The sequence below is a fragment of the Arctopsyche grandis genome, chromosome 4 (genome assembly GCF_051622035.1).
Source record: "Arctopsyche grandis isolate Sample6627 chromosome 4, ASM5162203v2, whole genome shotgun sequence".
Classification (NCBI taxonomy): Eukaryota; Metazoa; Arthropoda; class Insecta; order Trichoptera; family Hydropsychidae; genus Arctopsyche; species Arctopsyche grandis.
Window position 1 is genome coordinate 18,120,486 of NC_135358.1, and position 27,320 is coordinate 18,147,805.

A 27,320-nucleotide genomic window follows, 5' to 3' on the forward strand; every position below is an offset into this window, starting at 1 on the left:
CCTCGGTCGTGATATATTCGTTTGAGAATGAAAGCACAATTCTCGGTGTGTTTTTGCTCAACTTTGCAAATTTCTGTCCTTGCGGAGTGTATATATGTATGTATATACTAATTTTTGGTTTATTTTGACGTTTATGATTTTTGTCGTTTTATATGGTGTCCCTAGTGGAGTGTAAGCACATCGTAATTGGCTGTATGACGACAAGAATTTGGGGTAGGAAAGTTGTTTGGAAATTTGAGAATATTACATATTTGTATAATAAAACAATAGATACATATAAACTGTAATACACAAGATACTTGAAGATGTATTTGTGATAAATCAGAATTGCAATATTAAATCTCGTTAATTATATCGCTGATATTTGTATAAATAAATATTAAATTGATGAAAAAAAGGGTGTCATATAAATTATCATTGAAATATACATAAATTATGCGGAAAGTAAAACCATTATTCATTCTATGAATATGAAAAATTTCTCCTAAAAGTTGTGTTTAAAACTTTTGTCGAAAATATTATACATACATAGTTTCAATGAAACCACAGAATATATACAGAAAGCTCATTTGTCATTTAACTTGTTTTAAATCATTCCATCCTTTGTTCGTTGTAATTGGTACTCGTAAAACCGATGATTAAATGATACGTTTACAGTTTAATTAGTAACATGCGTAGTCTTGGAATCGGGTTACTTCAATGCTAACATTTGTTTCGTATATCTGGAGCACCGAAACGAACCTCCATATTATAATTTTCACAAATTGGTCTCCGCGTTCTGCTTATATTAAATCATTATTCACAGTTATTATTATGAAACTCCTGTATTCCGCGTGTAACGACGCTCCGTTCGAAAAGCGGATGCTGTTAGAAAAAGCAGGGGGTGTGGGAAATTGGCAGCAATTAGTCTTGCGAAGAAGTTTTTGTCGGCTCTACGAACTGAGAAAGTTCATTAATATTAATCAGTTCGAACAACTTTGCCCAATAATACGATCTCACGCACAATGTTTAATTCGTCCTTTAAAACCCGTTTTGTTCAGTGTTGATCGATAACTTGAGAAGTGCACGGATTATCGCACATCTTAATCTCCCCATACTACTTGCTCCATTAAAGACAGAAACTAATAACCCTAATCTTTGAGGCTTATATGCTTGAAATTATTCATTTGAATTTTGGACTATACGTATACTCAGTGGTGTAGTGCTAAATAAAAAAAGTACCAGGTCGGTGTTTAATTTTTACGACCCCCCTCCCCCGCTTTTATCGTTACTTAAAAATGTATCCTAATATTGGTAGTACAAATATTTATAAAAATTAAATGCTAATTAACTTGAAAAGTCAATTAAAGTGGTCTGAATAAGGCTTATTATTTTTTGCAATATAATATACAGTTCTAAAAATTTTGTTAGATGATTTGATTTCGGCGTCATTCAAAAAATGTTTTCAATTGGTTGTTGTTGGGCTGTTTTTAATTTTTTTTCTGCACTCAAATAAGCATTTGGTGAGAATACGGTTGTAGTCACCAAATGTTAAAACAAGGAGTCTGCTCACCATATTTGGTATAAAAAATTTTATATGAAATATAAGCAAAAATATTTTTTAATTGTACTCGAAAAACAATTTTTATATCAAAGTACCAGGGCTGCTTCCTGCCTCAAAAATAAGTACCAGGGCAGCGGCCTGGCCCGACTACACCACTGCGTATACCCCTGTAGTTAGATCAGTTTTCTTAAAGTAAATTCTCGTTTCATCGACATTATCCCAAGGACAGTCCGTCCATTGTGCAAGTCTCCTATTATTAGCAAAGAGGGTAGTAGCTAAGGGTTTGCCGCAGGACTTGCGTTATCCCGGCTGTTCGTAATGAATGCTTAACGAGCATAATGAACCTTACACGCACTTTATGAATATTTAACCACCTCTTGCGGTTAATGCATTGTCTTGTCTCCTAACCTTCCGCACCCCTTCCGGTTCCCATTCCGCGTTTGAACGGATTTCGGATTTACACAGGTGAAATATCTCTAAATCTCGCCCATGAACATTTAATGGTAACTGCGACTCTTATCGGTGTCATCTTTCGTCATATATATACGTGTATGTCTCGCGACAACTGTCAATGTTGTATCAGTAACCGTCGTAAACTGAAGCGTGTAAATACAGAATCACAGCAAATCTCGTTTCTGTCTCCTGGGATTTTCCCGCCGGGACTCCCGCGACGTGTTCATCTAATCAAAAATATAATCTTCCATTTTTTCGCCGGGGCAAATGTGATTATATAAATTGTTTTTTTTCTTCCTTTGGAGGGGTTGAGAACAAAAAAAAGACAACAAAAAAATACCCCCCACCACCAAATACGAGATGCTGGTATTCGCGTAAATGCCTGGGAGGGTGATCTTTCATACGAATTAAATCTCAGTTTCCCGTCAGTAACTTGAATTATTGTTTCGTTTCTTTATTCACTTTTACTGTATATACATAGACGCGCCCTACTAGAATTTGTAAGATAAAATAGTTTAGACTTTGAAAAATATAATTTTGTTGGGAAAATTCTCGGGATTTTTTTTTATAAAAAATGATATACATGCATATGTATGCTATAATTTTTAAATAGTTTCCTTTTAATGAGGTTTATATTAGTTTTACTCTTAATATTTTTCATTTATTGGATAGAGACGACCTACTTTTATTTCCGCAGCGAATTTATATATAATATATAAAAAATATATTTTCTTTTCGATTCCCTTCGTTTCAAATTTATTTACTCCTGAAGATTATATTAGAAGTTCGTGTGTTTCTTTTTTTCTTTACTGTAAAAATCGATCATACATACATATGTACATACACACATACAGACATTAAGGCTTCGAAGAATATTTCTCCGAAGGAAAAAAAATGTGATAAGTTCTTATTATTTTTAATGCTATTGTACACGTTATTAATCTATACATTGTACCTTCGGGAACTAATTTATTTTCTTTGCACGCATGTTCCCGTAGTTCATTCATCGCTCTCTCCAGTGTACAAGGGAGCTTTGTAGGACGTATAATTAAACTTTTTCATCTTTTCTCTACCCTTCGCATATGAAGTACCTAAATTCTTGTTAACTATCTGTATTATATTGCTCGTTGGAGCGGGCCTCTTCGCCGAAATTGATAAATTCAACGATTCCAACTTGTTTATCGTTCTATTATCTTGTAGGGGTTGGAAAAGAAAAACTTTAACAACACTTTCATTGAGCCGAAGTGGAAAAGGAACAAAACAATAGAATCGAGCGGAAACGTCATTGAAGTGGAGTACCGAGCTCATTTATCTTTCGATTGCTGTTCTGAAACTTTTTATTGTATCTTCGGTGTGGTAACAATGATTAGTCATTTTCTCGAGCTGGTTATGTACGTGTTGAAATATACTCGTTGTACGATATCGTTTCATTTATCTCGTGTAATGGAAAGCGCTCGATACAGACTAGAGTAGCAAATTTATACCAAATCCCCGTTTGTGCGACACCCTTCGTTTCGGCAATAAAAGGTCACGTTATAAGAATCTGTGTTATGGGCGTGGAGGAAGGTGAGGGTTGAGGGCGGGATGGTGTATTTTTTAGGTCTAGGTGCGGACAACACCAACCCCTGAGGATTAATCAGTGGGCCCGTTGGGTGGCCGTAAACCGGATTCTATTAGGGTGAGTTGGGCCTGCGTACGCACAATAAACTACAGTTAAACCCAATTTGTTTCCGGTTACCTTTCGGCCCTTTTGCGAGTCCGGATGGTGATGTGGGGTGGAGGCTGACCACGCGGTGCGAATTCCGGTTTTATTTGCGACACGTTTGCGTTTCCGCAAATTGATCTAAGTGGAAACTAATGTAGTAAAATTTTATATACATTGCTTCCGAACTGATATTATCATAAATACTTATGTTTAGCTTCCGACTAAATGTAAATAAAACAAAACGAAAATTTTACATTTACGTTATTAATTTTTATTTTTCATGCCAAACACAACAGCTTTTTTAGTCGTACTGATTCTCAAAAATTTCGGCAACATATGTACATAATACGCATAGATGTTAATAAGTAAGTTGAGGATTTTCTTTTGCTAGTAATATGTAATATAATTTCAAAACATCTAATATCTTATTTCATGTATTAATGATAACATATTATTGGGAGACTCTTGTTTCCCAAGAGCTCTCAATATTGTGTCTCGAATCTCTATTATCAGAATACCAATACACATCAATATCGAAATATAATTTTAGGTATAATAGCTATCGTTGATGATAATGAAGTACATACATTACGCACTAACTAATCAATTACTTGTATTTCATGACAATAAATCTGTTTAGATTTTTTTAAACTAGTTTAAATAATTCGACGATTTATGCATTAAAATTTAGTTCTCGTATGACTTAAATTTATGTATATATTACGAATATGTGAATCCTTTCATGAATATCATGAATATCTTTTTCTTATGTACATATATTATATATTTGATCTTGTGTTCATATAATCGCATTATGTTATCACATGTCATATTCCTATTGTGTCACAATACTATAAAGAATTTGGATTGAGCAATTTACTTCTTTTATCCTACTCGAAATATACAATAATATTAGATTTGCGTGTTCCATAATTAAACGGTGACATTTCGAGTACGCATTGTGACGTATGTAGGTTATGATGGAATCAATTGAGAAATGAGCTAGAAGTCTTTCAATTTTTCAATATTTTTTCTCGGGTAGCGTTTTCAATTTATTTTCAATCTGTACCCTGAAGGAGTGGCCGTCGCGCGCCATTTTTCGGAAACCAATTATTTCCTTCAATCCTTTTGTCGCGGTATACACAGTATGTATACACGTTGTACAAAAACGCCGTACAAAATGGTTATTTTTTTTGTGGAGATTACGAGGCTTTGTCGCGGCCGCCGTGTATTCGGGGGGTAGGTACATGCTATATAATTTATATATATTTTTCTACTACCCCACTCGATTGAGTGTGCGTACACATAAAGCGGAAAACTCGCCTTATAATAGATATATACGGCAGCGAGTAAAAACCCGTCGATAGATTGAACCCAATTTTTCCGTGGGAAATTTCGCGGACGCGCGCGCGCTCCCTTTTTCATCGTTACTTTTCCCCACGTAAGTTATTACAACTTTCCCATTTCCCCGGGGCGCGCCCGGTTTTTCCGATTCGACGCTATTTTCCTTAGCGGCTGGCATTGCGAGCTTCGGTTATTAAGCAATCATTTCGCGCCAATCAAGAAAAAAGATCCCTTCGTCCAGTAAATTGTTTTAACTATTTTACATTTAATTGAAAAAAAATATTACATCATTAAAATAATATTATATAAAAATTTATTTACTTACAAGTAAAATTTCAAACGTAATACATCTATGGTCAGTAACATAGTGCACTGGTTAGCCTATAATGCCAACAACTGAGGGGTCATGGGTTCGAGCCCTGGCCCAGCGGTGCTGCTAACCAGAGTTTACTAACCAAACTCACAATGTATGTGACTCAAGGTCGATATTTTCTTATCAGAATGTGCCAATTTATCTGATTCATTGTTTGAACAGTTTTTACCAAAGGGGTCACCTATCATTATTTGAATTTAATTTCAATAAATTTATATATCGTACACACGTACAAAGCTGGCGATAGGTGTCGCTTTGGGGAGATCTTGTATCGACACCGTGGTAAATAATGTAGAATATATACTAATTAATTATATCTACTACGTAATAAATTATTAGATTTTATTTCATAAAATGTCCCCTTATATTTTATTTATTTATTTATTTACTTTTAGTTAGTTAGCTAATTTTAATACGTACTTCTATTTTAATTTAGTACATACATATGTACTTAATCATATAACTGTACATATGTACTTAATTATATAACTGTAACTACATATACATACATATGTATGTATACCAAACTTGTTTGTACTGTCCCTCACATATGTACATAGGTGTCTCCTCGCACCTCGTAAGGATGCATCCACGGTCTTAGAAGACCTGACGCTATCAGGTTATTGTATGTATATGAACACACCCATGTGAAAGACACCACCAGCTGTCTTTTTTTTACTTACCTCTTATACAGTTCACATGGTTTTCGTGTAATTCCTTACTCTACCTACAACAAAATTGTTTTTATTTCTAGTATAATAAATATGGATATCACTATTTCTTAATATATAATCCTTAAAATACTTAGGTAACACCTAATGATCAAACTTATAAACAAAAGACAATGTACTAAGATTTAAACTATTTCTAATACTCATCCATCCCAATTCATCTAACATACTTCTTAAATTTTTTAATCTACCAACATTCAAAATATCTCTCATTGCATTATTTTGTTAGTTTTGTATTTTTCATAAATCTTGGCCATTAAACATTTTAATCACAGTGGCAGTATATAAATACAAAATAATATTATTTAATACAGTTACATACAAATTTGAAATCACCTCAACCTTTGTACATACATACATACGTATGTATGTACATATGTATGTATTTCTATCAATTTGTTTATGCTCTCTGTCATTTTTAATCATCTCCTGTTATTTATCATACGTATTAATTTACAATTTTGTATACAAATAAACATTTTAAATACGCTTCCATCGCTCCGCGAAAAACTCCTGTAATACTTTTTTCTTAAATATAGTATGTTCCATATTGGCCACAATCGATGAGCTACTTTATGATCGTAAATGGCTTTGCGTTGAAATTTTATACGACTGCGAGGACAAGTACATATGTAGAACGAGAAGAGATGCGTGAGAATTGCATGGGACTTTTTTTCGTAAGATTAGGTCACACACATACAGTTACATCTTACATGTTTCATATTATTATTATGGGAAATTTTATTGCGTGCGCGCGTCGTTTTGGCACATTTTTATGAAAGGAATTGTATATGAAGGATATAACGTCGGGTTTTCAGTCATCATTTCGCCATATACGAAACAGAATAAGGTTTTGCGAGAACGATCGGACAAGCTGACGGATAATAAAATGTACATATGTGCTTATAGAGAACAATCAAGTCGGTTTTTTATAACCTTTGCCTATCACTGAATTATGTGAGAAGGATTGTATATACATTTTTTATATTGGTCGACTATGACTGGCAAGGATATTTTACAATTTCCTCTGCATCGCTTTAACGTGCGAATTTCGGGTGGGTAGGTGCTCTCTCACCCACCACCCATCTCCGCTTCTTCCTTTTTCTCTTTGATGTTTGCCGTACAAACACCACGGCAAATGTACATACACTCGGTTATTGTATCGCCGAGCATTGCGTTTCCCACATGTCAACATTTACACATACAGTTACCCCGAAATTGAGGGGGTGGCTGGAGGCCTCGGGCCTGACAATTAATTTCAACCCCCATAGCCCACACTCTAATGTTTTTATTTCGGGTCCTCCTTGTCCCTTGTATGGTACACGCCCTACAAAAAATGACATATTTTATTTGGAGACCCTTTTTAAATATCAACGTCGTGCCCGGCTACGAATTCGCCGGGGAGCCATAAAGTCCTCCTATCTCAAGTGACGATTTAAATGTCACGTGCTATTACGCCGAAATTAAAGGAAAAAGTGTCCTTTCTAACTCTCCCACTCTCTCTCTCTCTCCCCCGTTCTCTTCAATGTATTACGACTTTACGACTTGATGGCTATGGCTCTATCAGTGGAGCTTTGGATTTTTTTTTGCTTTACAGTCCTAAAAACACTGTCCTCTAATGGATGCTTTTGTCTCTGCTATAAAATGCCATTTAACGGTTTGATAAGCGGGGACGCATTGATACGAGTACATATACTAAAATCATGTTTATTTTTAACATATGAAAAATTTTTCATTTCTTGGAACAATATTTTATAATTTGTCATTTTTTTTATTATATTAATGACCGAAGCTTACCCTACCAAATTAACCCTTTTTTATTTACGTGACATTTTACAATTTGTATGAAAATTATTCATATAATAAGAAAAAAATCCCTAGAGAGTTTCTGCTGTAGTTTATAATATGACATTACACAATTTTACAAAATGGTTTGCATGATTCGAAACAATAAGCAAATTTATTCTGGCCACTTTTTTATACTTTATTTTTACAGTTTAAAAGGTCAAGGTTTGTAGATACTTGTCAGTTTTTATTCAATTTTGATTTAATGCAATATGTGTGTTTGCAAATTTTCTGATATCCAAATATGAATCAAATTATATATATACGTAGGTTATTATGTACATGTGTGTTTCATATTTACGTTTAATTTTTTCGTGTGTCAACTAGCCAAAAAGCCGTCATTTTCAATTGCGAAATAAGTTACTGCTGTCATTTTCACGTACCGCCCATCTCACAGACCATATTAAAATAATCTACTTTTTGCGTAATAATAAAATGGTCCGCGGATAATAAATATGCGTCGCCGGTTAGCCGTTTTTATACTCCTCTCAAAGGCTACATAAACCAGAGAATAAAAACCTCTGAAGGGAAGAGAGAGAGAGTGGATGGCGAAAATTCTGTATGACCGTTTATATTTTTATATACGTAGAGAAAGAGGACCCTTTCGGACTCCATTGCGCCACTGTGTCACAATTGTACGCATTACAATTTTTTGTGCGTATTTTTAAAACAAAAACATGAACTTTTCCAACAGAATTCCCCGTAGAATGAATCGAGGATTATAAATCGTTTTTATAACGGTAAAAAAACACCAACACAATTGCAGAATTAAAATCTGCGATTCTTTGGGTTAAAGCTGGGTTAAATGTGTAAAATTTTACAAGTTGTAATAGCTGGATTCGAATCTCTTTCGCCATTGAAATTACGATGCGTTCGCTCGTATATTGCAACCGTCGTGAAGGGTTGATTGTTCATTTAAAAAAACCGCAACGAACAAGCTAATTGCTTGTAATCATTCTGTCTGTTAAATTTCGCGCGAAATCGGTTTGAACTGGTTTATACACCTGCGCCCACATACTGTCATTATTTTATTTTTTATTCTTTTTTAACGTTCATATTGATATTCATCAACAGCTCGCTCTTGTACAAAAACCTTTCATTCTGTTCGTCTATCAAATTAATCTATCGACAACTTTGCGGATACGATTATTCACAATTGTAGACACAAATAATAATAAAAAACGACAATTAAAATACATAATTACATCGACACCATTGTTTTAGTATGATTGAACTGTGATGTTGATTGATAAATTGTATACACGTTGGCAAAACGCCATCGCAAGCTATGTATGTATTTATTTGAATTGTAATTATTTCAACTAATAAATTTGATATAAAATGATACGTTGTTTAATGTATCCTGACAAGCTTTTATCGGTGCGTGTTGTTGGCATGTACATATGTGTATGCAAATAACATCATTGTTCCTTCGTGACATAGAGTGTCACAAGATGTGTGCACGTGTCACACCAAATGATTATAATAGTTTCTTCACGTGTTCTACCTCACCCAGCTCATCCATTCAATGTAAATCTATTGCTGCTGAAACTACCAGAGTCTTAGTAGTCGTATAGTCGTTTGTCTCACGCACATCGTATAGGAGACAATATTGCGAAACATGTAATTTTATATTATGGAAAGTTTATTTTACCATTATAAAAGAAAATTGGTCGATTATTTATTTTTATATGTATACTATTCAAAGAAATTTGATTATTTATGTATGATCAAATATATATATATGTAGCTACTGATAATTTTATTTAAAAGTTACTGACCAACCGTAATTAATAACAGATCATAAATAGATCATATCATCACCATCATCATCTATGTAAAGCCATTCGCTATCCATTGCCGGATGCAACACGCTACCAGTTGTCTCTAGTTTGTGGAACTTGCATTCATCTCGCCCCACACATTTACCTAATTTAGTCTTCCGTTTACCCTTATAAATTCTTTCGGGTACCATTCTAGCACTTCTTTTGTCCAACTTTCGTCCGTTCTTCTAGATACGTGACCAGCCCATTGCCATTTCAATCTCTTCACTCTCCACTTTATCCACTACCCTTGTCACACTTCTCACCCACGTATTCCGTTTTCTACCTGTCATCATTGTGTTGAGAATACTTTTCTTTAATGCATTACGTTCCTTACTTCTTTAATGCATAAGACAGTAGGTACATATATAAATATTTCAATTAAATTAAAAATATCCTTCTTAAAATTCCATCATCGTTAAATGAAATACAAAGATAATAATTATTCATAATTTATTTGGTACTCAAAGATATTGAATAACAATTCTTGGAATAAAAATATCGCCTGAATAAAGGGAAGCTTTTCCTTTCCAAAAATACAATATTTATTAATACTTATAAAAGTGTGTTGTGATTTTATGTGAATCAGTTTTTAAGGTTTTGTAACGAAATTCCATAAAGTGTGGTGTACCTAATGCAATCGATATGTATGTGAATGGATTCACTTCTATACAACATGGATCATGTTGCACGTCTCGCGGGGATTTGAACTCGCGGATACCTAGTGTTCGGTACGCGTGAAGCGCACTCATCTATCGGGTGCACTGGACCGTTCAGTGTGTTGCACATATAGTGCACAATCTCATAGTACATTTAGTTCAGGTCGGAATGTTCCATTCGCATGAATAAAAAAAAACTATTGAAAGTAAATTTTTTCCGCACATTTTTTCTGGAAGTTCATTATTGTCGAGACCAAAATACCTGATATTTGAAAAAAATGGCTAACCATCGAGTGAGACCTCGCTTTGAAAAACTTCACTAGAATCTTCAAAACCCCCCAACTTCGGTAGGTAATGTATTGTGTCGATTGCGAAAAGTGCTTTCGATATAGAGTGGTTCTCGAATGTGCATTTGCTTCAGCGTTTAATGCGCCATGTTAGATCATTCGTTCACTATGACGTTAGTGATTTTTCCACCACATGGGTTTTGTATTTAACCTCTGGAGAAAAAAACTGAAAATAGACAGTTGATAATAAATGCCACATTAAAAATCCGAATTCAAATTCATATAAATAAATAATTTTAAAAATATGTTTTATTTTTTGTTACAGGTATGATTCGTTTACAAAACACATTCTTCGGGGTAAATATATCTACTATACAATAAATTTTATAATGTTTAATATAAGCTTGTACTATTTTTTTTTTTTGCGAAAAAAGTAAAATTACATAGTAGACCATCTCCATTATCTCTGGTTGTCCGAGTTGAACTTTTGGAGGCTGTATTTACATTTTTTTTTGACGACAGCGACGCCGGAAACACAGTTTTTTTTAACAACGCGGCGCCACTGTTTTGAACGTTGGCAGATAAAGCACATCTCAAATTGACATTTTCATTTATAAATATTCCAACAATATCTTAAAAATTTCACATCAACCTTGTAAATAATGCAATTCTTTCTAATGTATCAAATATGAAAGTATATAATTGCTTCAAATCTACATAATACATACGTATGTACATTGGTTTAATTAATTGCAGACGAATTCAATTGTTTATTATACGATCTTTTGAGAATCGTATTATACCAATTTTGGTAATAGTCAGTGTGATTTTCTCAGATGAAACGTAATTTTACGCTGTTTGAAGACCCTTCATTTTTTTGATTACCTGTGCGGTCACTAATAAATTACACGTAATATAAGATTCAAAAAAGTCTTTGCGATATCCAATTTTTTTTTTGTCTTGTAACTACAGTTCCTTTATTTTTCATTCTATAAAATACTATCGTGTAATTGCGGATTATCAGTACCAGTCGATAAATCTCGGTTAAGATCCGCATAGTTTCGTTCCAGTTTGACTACTTCGCGGTAAATCACTCGGTTTAACTGTAAAGCTGTCATCGTACTCAATCAAATACCTTTTTGTCGTCTCTTAAATAATTTACGTTTTGATAATATTCCAGAGTACAAACGCAATCATTTGAAAAATTAATTCGTCGACTTCGTCTCTTAGACATGAAACTCTCCGAACGGTTGATAGATTAGATTGTCAATTCATATTTATCAGTTTGATTGATGTCGTCCTCATTTGCTATTGTCCATGTAATATACATATGTAAAGCACATTTTAATTTTGTGATCGTTTCAATAATGTGCCGTTATAGTAATTTTATCACACTCTTCCGTCGCAATGTTATATTATCGATTTGTGCGAGGGTTAAAATTAACTGGCAGTTTTACTGCGTTTAACTGCCGCACAGGATCTGCGAACGATCTGAACAGCGTTCGTCTTATATCTTTCGAAGTGCCACGGAAGGATGTTACTTTATAAGTAACTGCTCCTATTTTATTTTATATAAATTTTTATGTCGTTTCGTAATAAGGTTTATAGAGGCTTTATGATATGATCATAATCAGCTTAACTTTTTGTATAACAAATGGATTTTTCGAGCAATTTTATTTTATGATTTACATAATATCGGCGCAACTCGCTGAAGATTCTATTGAAAAGATTGCTTGTATAATGACGCAAATTGGGTGAAACGTATTTCATACTTCACAATGACATTCATATATGTACACATATACATATGTATGTATGTTGGTAAATAATGTAATATTACGTGTTCACGTACACGTATGGCCATTGTATAATATTATGCAGTCCCTCGTGTACTCTGCTTGTATGCTATCCAGATAGAGGTCCATTAAGTGAGGATCTTCGAGCCCTCCGGGGGAAACGGATCGGAAAATTTCCCTTAATTGAAATATTATTCCGTCGATTGAGCTATCTGCTCGCTCCTGAGCTTATCTTCTCGCGTGAATTCCTATAAGCGGTGGTACAATGTCTGTATATAAAAAATCTCATGCCTTGCCAATTCTAATTTCCAATCTAATCTGTAAAATATTATATCGATGGATATCAGAATTTTTGAGTTTTTATTTATTATTTATCGGACAACATTTTTACGGGCTGGCGAACAACATGTAATATCGCCGGTAAGATAATCTACCGGTTTCTCGTGATAAGTATATAGTTTTCTTTATGTTGATTTGTTGTGATTTACTGGTCTCCGTTTATCTGCTTATGCTGTACGATTGCGTTGATTTCAAACCAGTTTTTTTTTACGAATGTTTTATGGATACTAATTGATGTTAATCCTTGATGGGCGATTTTACGATGTATTCTCAATTTATGTGTGGCAAAAAGAATAATGTAACAGATAATTTCAGCATATTCTATTGTTCAATTTAAAATAAACTTGTATAGTATATTTTATATTTGGAAGATGTATGATAATTTAATTTGTTGGTTAAAAATACCTCAGTTAAAATTTGAATCTTTGTGTAGGCCACTCACGTAGTGTTTATTATGTTTACTTTCAAACTGGAGTGTATTCTTATATGCGTCACACGTACATTTTAATTTTTTACAAACGCTTCTTATCTTTCAAAATAACTATTTTTAGACATTTTCTGGTCTTTTAGAGATACTCTCTTTTCTTACATGCCGTCAAAACAAATTAGTATTTTATCGTAATTTTTAAAGTTTCTTTCACATTATCATTGTAGGATTGAATCACGTAGCCGCGACGTACCATTTCGTTGTCTTGTTCTTATTTTTAAGACACCTCTTCTTTTTGGCATTTATTTTAATATGGACCACGTAACCGAAACCATTTCTTATGCGGCGGCACGAGGATCGTTCCAATTATTTCTTTTTATGCTCGATTCGCTATAGCTTTCGGTAACGCGCACGCGTACACATTTGTCTCCTTCTTCCGCTACATCCCTTTTTATAACACCTTCCCGCGTGATTCATAAATAAATTTCGGTTTCGTGCCCGCCGGTGAAGCGGTTAAATAACGTCGAATCGTTTGAATTGCCCTTACGGCGCTCGGAGACAGTCAGTAGGCGCTGATCATTATACATCTGATCATACTTTATTCCTTTTTATGGAACGTTTCGACTAACGAAATTATTGGTACCAACGAATTTTATTCCGATCAATAGCGTATTACTTCTGTTAAAGTACCGCATTTATCCTAGTTACAGTCCGCGCCCACTTACATATATAGAAACGTATATTAATACTTATTCCATATTTTTGCAAAACAAACTTATATATGTTTTCAGTACTAAACACGGATTTTATACAATACAATATATAAGTGTAGAGGAAGGTTACACTAAAACAAGTTTCAAATGTGTCAAAATTAGCTGAAATTTCTTCATCATTCATAGTTCATTAATTCATCATTCATTTTAATTTATTATAATGCATTTCTGTGTTGTCCCGAAGACTTGGCCTTTTAAAATGTTTTATTTGTAGTGATGAGCCCAACGTAGTCCACTCGTAGAGCTATTCTATACCAGTAGATAGATCGTGGGTACAAGTCCCGGCCGGAATCGAGTAATTATCAAAGATGGGCGTTCGATGGTTCACTATTGTCAATTTCTTAGAAAAACCATGCTTTTTTGCTCTCTTGCTTTGAATACTAATTGAGTGGTCTATTCTTTCCAAATGGAAAGCATTCATCGACCGCCTAAGACTAGTAATTACATACGTTATGATTCGATTCGTATTCGCTGCTGGCGAGATTATTAAAACTCAGATCGACCGTCTACTGCTAGAATTTGCCGTCTACCGATTTATCTATGTAGCTTGATTGTTGTGACGAGTGTAATAAATCGGAATCCTCTCCCCACAGTTTTTCGCAAATTCAAGTATCTAGCATCTCGAATTTGTTGATTCTTATAAAAATATAATACAAACTCTATAAAAATGTGTTTCTCGCAAATTTGCCGTATATCAAAAAAATATTGATTGTACTAGTTTTTCTAGATGTTTATTTTAGTGTATTCTATATATGTATATGTATATATTATATACATAAATGTACTGTAATTTTTGAAATTATTAGTATTTATGTACAAATAATATGACCATGCATAGGTGTCGTATCGCCTTGAGGTAATTCCTGTCATGATATAAATGTGTTATGATAGAAATGTATGTAAAATAAAATCATGACAGTATTAAAACAAACAAAACAAACATTATATTGAGACTAGTCTTATTTTCATAGTCATTGCGAATTTTAATTTAAATGAAGCTTCACTATTAAAATTTTATTTTAAAAATTTAATTTCCAGCATTATTAAACTAATTATTATGAGTTTGTATCATCCTATAAAAATTGAATTATAAGTTAATTTGTATTATCATAAATTGCACCATTTCCCATCAAACTGCACTTTCCCACCTGGCCAACTTCCCCAACTAGTGCAGGTTCGATCGTTGAACAAATTGGCTATTCCACTAGCGTCTCATCTACACCGTCGACCCAAAAAGTTTGTCACCGCTGCACAGGTGTATACACATATACATACATATATGTATGTATATAGAGAGGAACTAGCCCATGAATTATGCAACGTGTGATTATCGAGTTCGAGTGCAGTCCGGTAGTTGTGTTGCAACACCGCGTCCGGCATCCCCACTATAAATCCCCATCTATTAGAAGCCTTCGCTACCAAAGTCGCGCCTCTACAAGCCGTAGGCGTATATAAATGATTTTTATTTGTATACACACATACATATTCGAAAAATTTGATCTATAAACGCCCAGGTGTGCTCTCGTTTGTATTAAATTAAGGGCGAGCGCGGGTCGAAAGGTTTACGAATGCTTTCGGTGCGCGTAATCGAATTTCCGCTCGATCTACATAATACAATTCTAGCGTTATTGTATGTACGTGTGTTGTTATGATTGCTATATGTTTATGCAAATTAAAATTTATGCATTTGTATGCCTAAAATGAAACGGTTGACAGTGATGAACAGCAGTGATAACTTCTTATAAAAACTAACGAAAATGCGACGAGTGCTATTTATTTTTGTTAGGAACGTCGTTAAGAACATGTTGAATACGTGTATATATGTGTTTTTATAGTTTTATAGCAGGGTTACCCAAACTTTTTTGAAGTTAGAACCTACTTTACAACAAAATTTTCTTGGCGATCGACTTGTAATAAGAATCTTACAATTTTTGTTGTTTGTTTTTAATTCTTAAAAGTTAATAATAGTCATTTTAAAATGCGAAATATCAAAATATTTTTTTAATTTTCTTAATTATTTTTATATATATTATATATCCTATAAATATGAGTATTGTTCTGGATTCAAGACATTCCATTTATAAGAAGATTTTAACTGTGTCAACGTAACGTCATATTAAATTGTCCACATCTATTGAAAAAATCATTGATATGGTTTTGCTAGACTTTCATACATATTTTGAAGGTGATGATAAGAAATTATGAAACTCACTCAGTATTCACTCACTTATTGTTTCAATATTCAATATTTTGTTTTTAAAGCAATTCCTTTCTTGAAGACAGGTCACATTACTATCCCTTCTCTCAATTAAAAATGTTCTTATTTCAGTCAATAATTCTCGAAACCTATCCTTTCCTCAATCATCTGAGTTTATTGTGAATCAGCAAATGTGTCTAAACTTCTTCCAAAATATTTTTAAATTTTTTCTCCGAAACGCTTTTATTTTAAAATATGGAAATCATTATTATTTTAAAAATTCACAATCATAATTGAGATCGACCAAATTTTGTTTCGAGATGGACCGGTTGGGAACCCATAGTTTATAGTATTTTTTTTTATTATAGGAAATGTTACATACATATGTATGTATGTATAATACATTATATTTGTTTACTAGTTTTGAATTTGCAGCAAAAAATTCAAGCAGATTGATATTGTGTCAACAAACTTTATTGTTGTTCAAATCATTGTGTGGTTCTTTTTTTATGAAAATAATTGATGCAACTCTGGATATTTCCACTGTGTTTCATATTTGATAATCAAATTTTTAGAATTATATAAACTAAATTGAACATTTAATGTTTTTATAACATATATACATTGTCGTATGAGCAAATACAGATTCTTTACATACTTTTATTTTCGTAGGTCGCCAAATTCGTAAAAGTCCCCCAGATGTGTGTTTATTCTACCTAATATAAAACGCGGGCGTCCTTTTAACGCTGTTTGCCTATACGAACAAAAAAAAGTAAATATTACCGTTTTAAATTTCAAGCGCTTGGCGATTCAGTACGCAGATCCCAAATAAGGGTTGGAAAACTACTTCTAAACTTTCTCCCTCGCGTCCCTCCCCTTTTTTTCAAAGAAATTTCCCCGTGTGGTGTGAGCGAAGAAAGTAGAGAGAGAGATCAACCTTTGACTGGAAGATAAGCCGTGTGTTCGAAGAGGGATAACAGGGTCAAAATTGAAGCACTGGTCCCGGCCAAATAAAACGTGTGTGGGTTCCCTTATACGTGTCCAGGGGGGTTGAAGTGGCGAAATCGCACAGCCTTGGTAATGGAAGATTAAGCCCGGGGGATGTGTCGTCGGGGTATGTCGGACAAACTTCCATAAACTTCAGTTCACTCGGATCGCTTTTGATCTATCTGAGAACATTCGTCTAAACATAATACATCCGTCATTTCACACACAAGTTTTTAAGTGCGATCTTGTTCACGTTGCGATGTGTTTATTTTAAATTAAAATTGAAGAAAACGTTTAGCGTATCGTAGGCTACAATCTCTACAATGTTTTATTTTAATATGGTAAAAATTTAAACGATTCTAGTATCAGATAACAGATGAATTCGTGTTATGAACGGCGCGTGTCGGCTATCGCGGTTAAAGTTAACCGAAACTCGCACGCACTTAACGCAATTCTTATTTGATCTCATAATTAATCCCCCCCATAGTTTTATTTTACGATCGATTGCCCGACAATTATCGCTTCGTTTATTGGTTTTCCGGTTTTGTACTGCTCATCTATTTATACGTATTCATATTTTGAAAAACTGGATTTGAAAGTGCATCTACCCCTTCAGGCAAAATCGTGTGCTTGTTATCAATATAATATCCACACATACATATATGTACATATACCTATATATGTATGTATGTGCTAAAACAGCTCCATCGAACCACACAAAGAGGTGACGATTTCTCTTTTAGCCCAAGGAATTACATAGAGATTTCATCCTCGATTTAACACGAGTCGCACGGATAGCCTTAAGCTTTTGTGATTCAATTAGACGTGTAATTATTTTCTTGTCCCCTTTTGTTCGATGCGTGTTTCGATCGTATCACACAAATTATACACTTCTAATTAGGACGATTGTCTTTTAAGATCATTAGCTATGCTCGTGTATTAATATTAAGTGTGTATTTTGCGATATTTTTAATACCAAAACCGATATATGAAACATGTTGAATTAATGACGTCATTACTATTCTGATTCATTATAAGGGAATATAATAAAATGTATTTTCTTTACAAATTGTATATTTTTAGAACTAATGTATTTATGTGGGTATTATAAAGGAATCATAAAGTATCACATAAAACTGTATCAATAACCCAATAGAAACGTTTTGGGTTAAGTTTGAACATTTTTCTCATACCTTCCGGTCCCCGGAAAACTGAGTCGGTTTTCGATAGTTTTTCGCATTATCGAATCGAACCGGCCCGATAACACTCAGACTTTTTGTAAATCAGGCTGGGTCGAATCCGTTTTTTATTGTTTGATTACCGAGAGCGGTTTTTATGTTATCGTTCTAGGTAACTATAATATAGCATAAAATAACCGTGAAGTTATCGAACTGAGAGCGCAAACAATAAAATGATTTAAAACCCATTATTTTTATGACTTTATATTATATAAAACACAGTGAGGCATTATACGTACATACATACATATATTCGAGTTCGAGTCTTAAAAGCCTATGTATATATTGTAGCCCTAAATGGCTATTAATCACCAGGTATTAAAATAAAAATGTGTTTTTTTTTTCAGTTTGAAATTATACTCAAAATATTTCTACTATTAGATAATGATCTATGATAATGACATTTAATCGTATGAGGTGATTGTTATTTTTTTTATTGTTATATTATACATATTCATATATGTACAAATACGTACATACATATGTATATTCGATAAGGATGAGCGAATTGACCGAACAATATTACGTTGAAAGTAAATGTTATGTTCAAAAATAATCTCGACATAAAAGAGTACGTGTTGCGATTTCCATATTCATACGCGAAATACGCATTTTCCAGGCCTTGTTATTTTAGGTTCAAAACCTCTTTTATTTTTTCACACAGTGAGTCCCACAGAAACAACTCACGGATAATAAAACGTACTTACCGGGAAGCTTTTCGACGAACATAAATACGTGATGGCACTCTACTAAGGTTGACAGTGTGCTAAAATTTCATCATTCGCACATTTCACACGAGCTTGTAATTGTTTTACTATTATTGTGTGTAAGTATATGATGGCGTTAAAAATATTTAGTAGACAAATTCGCGTGTCATTATCACATCATCATCGTTTTGTGGAAAAGTTTTTCGGAAATGTTCATTGTGCAAAACCAACATTTCTTTTATGTTGCCCACGCACGTTAAATGATATATTTTCGCTATCAAATTACACACTAGTGAGAGCTTTCATCGCTATACAGATAGTATCATATATGAACATGCATGTTTCGGAATAGTTAAAGATCATTGAAATCTTTTATTAACTTATATATGACAACATCGAACCAAAAGTCCATGATACCAATAATATTGATAGATACAAACACACGGTATTTCATTACTGTGATTACTGATTAATAATAACGTGATCATTAACTGTTGACTTAATAATACATGTATGCATGTACATTATATGTTCACTAGAATTGATGACGATTATTTTATGTATTTGTATGATATGTAGGTAAATAATAGTTTTTCCACTTTTATTATATAATGTATAAAACGGTATCAGATTCTTTTGATACAATATAAACTTTTTTGAAGTTTGTTGATCCTCGTTGTTTTTTTTTTTCGGAACACGACATTTATTTTCAATTTGGAAAAGAATCCATAGCTCTGGGACATCTCTTCGTGTTCGCGCAACAAAACTTTTTTATTTGTTGTACGCGTTGCAAGGGCTCTAAAGTCGCAGAAAGTGGGTCGAATACTACGCTATTAAAGCAAACACGGATTAACCTTCATTCACGTAACGGCGTTATAAAGGTTAAGAAGTGATCCGTTTTGTATACGACCGTGAATTTTCATTTTTAAAATAGAAAAAAGAAAAGCTCTCATTATCACTCAGTGAAAATAATAGTGTACATGGACTAGGTGAGTTTCCAATCATAATGTTTTCCAATTACGTACCTAGTGTTTTATGCGACTATCTGTACTTATTCTAAGAACTTTTACAGCAATACAGATAGTTAGATAGATACTCATCGTGAAAGTAGAAACTTGCACTCGCTCGCCTCAGTATAATTATTAACTGTTTTACTTGAATGACACGACGACAAACTTTTTCTACCACTTTTGCGGCGCTACAAACAACTTTGTACAAGTCTGAAGCGATCGTTATTATCTCATTTATCCCCAAACAAGTTTACCGTATCTTAATGTTTACTCGTAATATATATGAAACTATAAAATATCGTACACACCTTATATAAAAATTATTGCATTTTTATAACAAAAAATTACAGTTTTAATTAGTCACTTCAAGTTTAAATATTTTCAACATCTTAATTTTGATTTTGCTCTTATCAGTTAGCGTTTTAAATTTACGCAAATTACATATTACAGTAGATTTTTATATGCGAGCTTTCCCGTATTATTATACGGAAAGAATGGGTGATTTATGATACGCAGTTATAATATAACAATATTTCAAAGTGAGGGCATGCAATGTTTTTCTTGAAAATTTTTCTTTACGATTTTCAGTCTGATTTTTATTTATGATTTTTTATTCACTTTATATAATTCCTCTCCTTATATTTTAATACAAATTTCGTATTTTAAAAATTAGATTGAAGTACGTATTATAATTTTAAAATCGAATTAAAATTGCATGAATTGCAATTATAGAACACGTTGCTGTTATTAAAATGCTTTTTGTTAATTAGACATCCCGTATCTCGTAGTTTCGTGTCGAGATAAAACAAAATACATAGAAAATCTTAATTGAAATTAAGTAGAGCAAAAAAAAGGATTAACAACACGAAAGCAACTAATGACATTTGTTATCCAGAGCACACCCATCCACCATTATGAAACACGAGACGACTAATTACGCTAATGCATCGCAAATTCACTTTAACGTACAAAAGCTTAAATCCGCAATAAAGGCATGCAATTCAAAGATATTAAAACACCTACAATTGTATTGCTCCTAATCTGATTTGTCGACGTGAGTTTGCAAACAAAACTGGGCGATTTATGCGCGACTGCCTGTCTCGCTTTTACAATCGCTAAAAGCAATATTATTTTGCATACGAAACTACCGTTTCTCGCATATAGTATTATATATAAATGAGATCCCTGCCAGTTCACAAGAGAGATTGAAAGGGAACTTTTGTCTAACGAAAACAATTAAGTTTTGTGTTCAGTGCACGAAATGCGCTTTGCAAAAGGGCGTTTCTGTGGAACGAATTTGTGGTCTTGTCGGTTACTAATCGGCGAGTTGCATCGCGCGATTGTTCAGAAATGAATGCATCTGCTAAATATAAGTACTCATATTCAACTCATCTTAATTGCCAGTACTTTGCCTTTCTTCTAAAAACAAGTGAAAATTTAATTTAATTTTAAGAGAGCTTACTATATTAATCTAGGGCTGCCATACGTCCCGGTAGACCAAGATAAGATTTTTTTAAATAATAACAAATCATTCAGTTACATGTATGAGAAGCACAAGCTACTTTGTTCTGTATGTTCATACATATGTATATTAATAATATTTCGCATCTCTATCTTATTATGAAGACTCCTCTACTTGAATTCAATACTCAAAGTTTACTTACAATAGTAATGCACTCTCATGTTCTACATATGTACGTAATGTACGTATTATCCTTGTTTCACACAGAATATTGTACGTGTTTCCCATAATGTTGAGCAATCCCAAGAGTCTCAGATATCTTGTGATTCCGAGCTTATGTAATGCATATTTGCACACAAATGTATGTATCTATACACTATTTATTATTATAATACCTTTCGATTCTGTATGATGCGACCCAGTAACCTTTCGCTTAAACCGTGACGTGACATCAAAACGAGATAGAAGGGGGAGTAAACCGAATTAAATATGTAGATTATGTTCATATGATCTATGCAGTGCTTTTTCACTTCTGTAAATAAAGTGCAATATTTAATTTCTCTTCAGTGACAAAATTATTATGAAGTTACAAAGGCACGTTTATTAATTATCAATATCAATACGTTAAATGCATATCTCAATAGAGATCATAGCAATATACATGCGTTACTGACACCATTGAAGTTCTTTGTAGCAGGAAATTTATGCCATTTCCTAGATGACTTTCCAATACAAGGCAATATTGTTATATGCCTACATATAATACATGTATTCCCAACAGTTAAGAAACTGCATGACACAATGCATGAAACTGCATGACCAATAACTGATTTCAATTTTTAGAAAGCAATATTTGATGATTCAAGATATACCCTAGTATTTTCATAGTGGTTATTTAGTAGCTTAAGGTAATAGCTGTATTTGTATGTATGTATGTATGCCCTGCTACCCTTGGTCATGTTTCGATGCTGCTTGCTTCTTTTTCGATCTCTTTTTATTATTCAAATCGTGCATCGTTCTTTGCTTCTCATAGTACATCGCATTTTACGGTGCATACTTTACTTTTGATATTCACCGCCACATTTATAAGTAATATGAAAACAATTTATTCAACATAACTTTTAAGTTGGTAACCAGCAAATTGGTATATAATACTTTCATTGCTATCTATGTGTGTGTGTGTGTGTATAATATATACATGTATCGTTTTTTTACAATAAATATACACATGTACTTTTCTTAATACCACATAATTCGGCAGTTAAAAAAAATGGTAATATAATCACGTTTGAAATTGATATACATCTTATCCAATATGTGACTTCTATATTCTATTAAAATTTTTCTACTTTCATAAGAAAATTTACCTACTTTCTCATTTTAGCTTTCGATTTGTATGGACAGACATATTAACGAATAAACGTTTTTATATATTTACTGGTAATAATATTTAATAATGTCTAGGCTTCAGTGCGCTGTCTGGGGGTGTTTGTTTAGAAAGACGTCTACTTCATTTACTGTGTCACAACGTTTATTGTTAATCTTTATGCGGATAGGCCGATGTGTGGGCGTTTCTTGGGACCATTTTCCGGCGACGAACCGTCAACTTTAATCAGGGCTCGTAATTACGAAGTAAGGAGTTAATCAAGAATCCGCATTTGCTTAAGAAGCAAAGCTGCAAAAATGCGAGCCCTTATTCCACCCCACCTACACCCCGTCACCTTTCCGAATTAATTTCAAGGCATCTCGGAATTAGGCGGTTTCGAGTGCGAAATCTCATTATCGCCGTTGGCGAACTATAAACACTTTCATTAGGCGGAGGTGAAGGCGTGCGATCATATCTTCGTTCATATTTCATTCAAATTAGGTCGTTTTATTTGCGCGACGTCGCGACGCCAGATTTTGCGACGCCCTTACGCGACCACAGCGTAATTTTCACTTTAATTGGACCTAGTTTTATTTACATAATTTTGATACAGTCATGACGTGCACCCACCTGTACGTGTGTTTTTGAACTTGAAATCATCCACATATGAGCATGTACATATGTATATATAATAAATGCATATATGTACATCACTTACCTAGGTGACACTTGCATAGGTGACGCTAAACCCTATCGGCTTCAAGGTCTAGAAATTAGTTAAGATTGTTTCTGGGAAGCAAATAACCTTAAAGCGTGCTGAAACTAGTAAGTTGTAGAGCTAAATTCCCAACTAAAATATTAATAGTTCTTGCGGCTTGTTCGCGTCGTAGTAGAAATTAGGTGTGATGAATAATTTACCTTATAATCAATGTCAAATCGAATTTTGGAATTAATTTATCATTTAGTTATAGTTAATTCTATATTATATTTATTGACTTGTCAACGTGTATGCTGCACTTACGATATACATATGTATATAACTACATACTCCAATTTATTTCAAAATACATATGCATGATAGCAACGAAAGATCATCTTATTGTCAATATAAAAGCCACCCCCATTTTCTTTCACTCTTATTTATATTACACAATGTTCATGCACGTTCGTTTCATAAGTTTTCCTCGGTTCATCTGTCCAATGTACAATATAACGGCGTTCTGCGCTTTTTTCTTCGACCTATTGGATACTATATAATAGTTTGTTCGCTTGCCCTCAATTCGTTTGCTTTATGTCTCACCCATTGTAACTTTAATCTTAAATTATATCTAAAAAAATCTAGTATTATGTATAAGCATTGCTTCATTGCTCAATGAAATTGCTTGCATTTATCCCGGTAATATACATTTAAGGTATGATTTTATTGATCAAAATCGAATGAAAATTTCCCATAGATACAATGTACATATTTATAAATATATTATTGCGTTTATTTCTATGCAAAATATGTACATTAGTATGTTGAATAGGTTCAATAATTCGAGACTTCCAATTGTGGGGCTATATAGCGTCACGAATCCGACCGTTTAACCGAAATAATATTTATTTTGAGGGTTCCAGAAAAAGGGTTTCGCTGATGGTCCATCGCTCATATTTTGGCGTGTGAAGGTGTTTTCGTTTTCCCCCATAAACTAAATATTTGGCTAACGCACTAAGCACACCAGCCGATCTCTAATGTGACCTATAGGTTTACGCTCACTCGTATACGTTTATATCTAGTCATAAAAATATCTTGTGTATTTTTAAAAAATCATCAATTACAAATTAGCCGTTAAATTCGTTTGAAATATGTTGCAAACGAAAATGCGCGTGAAATTTTCCGTTTTTTCCGCCGGAAAATTCGACCAGAAGAGGGATAGCGCTCCTTCACGCTAATTAGCGCTTTTTTTTATTTTATACATTCGTATGTATGTATGTATGTATATATTCATGCGTGCGTGGGAATTTTTCACGTTCGCATCCAATTAGCTCCTTTTTTCATCTCATCGTTTCAATGAATGCGCGGTGAAAATGCTCGTCCTTTCGTGAAAATTATACCGCTCGGCACATGCGGTCGATTAATTGTGTTTATGCGATTTATTTGATTGCGCATTTTATTTTCCGGATCAAAATTCGTCCGGAAAATCGGGTTGACGATGGCGATTTTTCCCTCGGCGTCACGCTCCATAGCATTAATGGTCTCGCATTTCTGTCGAGGATGACCGGACCGGAAAATTGTATTCGTGGCGAACGAATTTATTTTACTTTAATGCATTTTTACCATATGTATTATACATCCATCCACCTTTCCAAAATATAATATATCGCTAGCTTCACCTACGTGTTATATATCTACATATGTACGTATTAAACGTACTTGGCTATAAATATGAGCACATCTGTTACTGTCTATTATTTATATCAATACAATTCATTGGAATATAAGAATTAATATTTTTCATTTGTTAGACGAATAGCTTAAATTCATATTGTATATCATAAAATAATTCATATTTTCATGAATAGGATATTCCTTTTTGTGCGCAGTGAATAATGAAATTTATTAACATTATTTATAATCTTTTTCTTGGAAAGAAATTTATTTCCAACGTATACCTTCTTAATACAATATGTAGCATTTTTCCAATTAATATATGTACTTATGATAAAAAATCAAATTTTGTAATTTATTTATTAAAAAATATAACAATAACATCTGATCCCAATTATAGATTTTTACAAAATACATAATATATGTATCTATGTAGATTTACATATAGACAAACAAATGATAAAGAAAATAATAAAAACTAAAATATTACTAAGACAATGCATAATTAAAACAAAGTGATATAATAAAATTGGATAAACATATAAATATAATTGTAATAATGATTTGTATGTTTCAATCATTTCATAAATCTTTCGTTGTTAAAAAAATGTATCACAATTTCAAGATTTTTAAGTCCGTCCTTTTTTTATACAGAGGTTGTTTGGATTTGTAAGAAAAAAGTGCTTTTTTTACATAGGAAAGGTTCAGAATTTAAAGCCCATCCAAAATAAATTACCCGTTGCCCGTTTCTTCCGATACATTATCCTATTTATTCTTTATATGCAAATGCTTCGTACTTTGCTCGATTTAAATAATTTTCGTTTTTGGCATTCAATTTCCATGCGCTTCGACCTCCGACCTTCATATATCTAAAAATCGCTTCTTAAATACGGAACGTGACGTGTTAACGCATCCCGCACCTCCCCATACGTTGCCTAATATACGTTTTGATTTTATTTATTTTCGCTGAGAAAAACCTTCGTGCGTTTCGGAATTCACGCTCGGTCCAGCACAAGTGTATTCGGAAAATATGAGTGTCGGTTATACGTGCGTAGTGGCGAAATCGAGCCTCTACACCACCCCCGGCTTTATTTACGACATTATTGGTGATTTAATACCAGCCGAAGAAGAAACGACTCGGGGAAAATACGAAGAGGTAACTACCCAGCAGCCTTACGTTGAGTATTTATTTATCTTGTTTGTTGCACAAGACGATGAAGAAAAGAAGGCGAAAGGGAAGAAAATCGAGAAAATGGCGTTGAGGTCGATTCTTTATCTCGACTTGTGCACACACACCCACATATTTCGTCCTAATAGAAAATAAATGTAGTGCTTTTTGCTTGTTGTGATCTGTCACTTTTTTGGCCTAGATTCTATTAAATATGATTGATTTTGTCTATAAATTACAATTGTAATTGATTTGTGGAAGTTTATTGGCATTTTTGCAGTAGGTTTTCTTTTACTGTCAACCGTTGATCGTTCAATTAATTGTGAGCTTTGTTCTGAAAAGGCTTTTTTCTCCACCCTTTCTCGACTTGGAGCTTTCGCTACATTCTTTTCAATCACAAGGGGGGACTTTTCCGAAATATAGTCGTCTGTAAAATAACAAAAAAAAGCAAAAACACCAAAAGAGTGACCTACTCTGGGATCGCTCGAGTGTTTGAAAACAACTTCGCATCCGGCACCGGTGTTCCGGTTCGTCCCTTTGTCACGCCGAAAAACTTTGAACCCTTATTGATTTTGGACTCGAGGGTGCCGGATGAGGTCCTCCGAACGACCTCTCTCCCTCAGCGTAGAAGTGGGGTTTTGATGCAATCAGAATTGCCTGTCGAAAAGGTCGACATTTGACGCTTTCTTGTGGCGTCTTCTTTTGCTTTTTCTTCT

General features: G+C 33.5%; 2 protein-coding genes across 3 annotated transcripts in view; one reads left to right on the plus strand and one right to left on the minus strand.

Moving 5' to 3' along the window:
• The window catches only part of LOC143911007 (uncharacterized), a 901,246-nt gene that overhangs the window by 782,432 nt on the left and 91,494 nt on the right, over nt 1–27,320 (minus strand). The gene's annotated exons all lie outside the window — the stretch shown is intronic.
• Nucleotides 1–27,320, plus strand: part of ed (hemicentin protein echinoid) — a 166,127-nt gene that overhangs the window by 66,429 nt on the left and 72,378 nt on the right. Inside the window, exon 1 of one of the 2 annotated variants that reach the window (XM_077430124.1) lies at nt 11,094–11,120. The exons of the other annotated variant lie outside the window; for it this stretch is intronic. The gene's annotated coding sequence lies outside the window, so the exon portion shown is untranslated. Of the gene's footprint in view, nt 1–11,093; nt 11,121–27,320 lie in introns of those variants that run through there. 2 annotated transcript variants of the gene reach the window in all.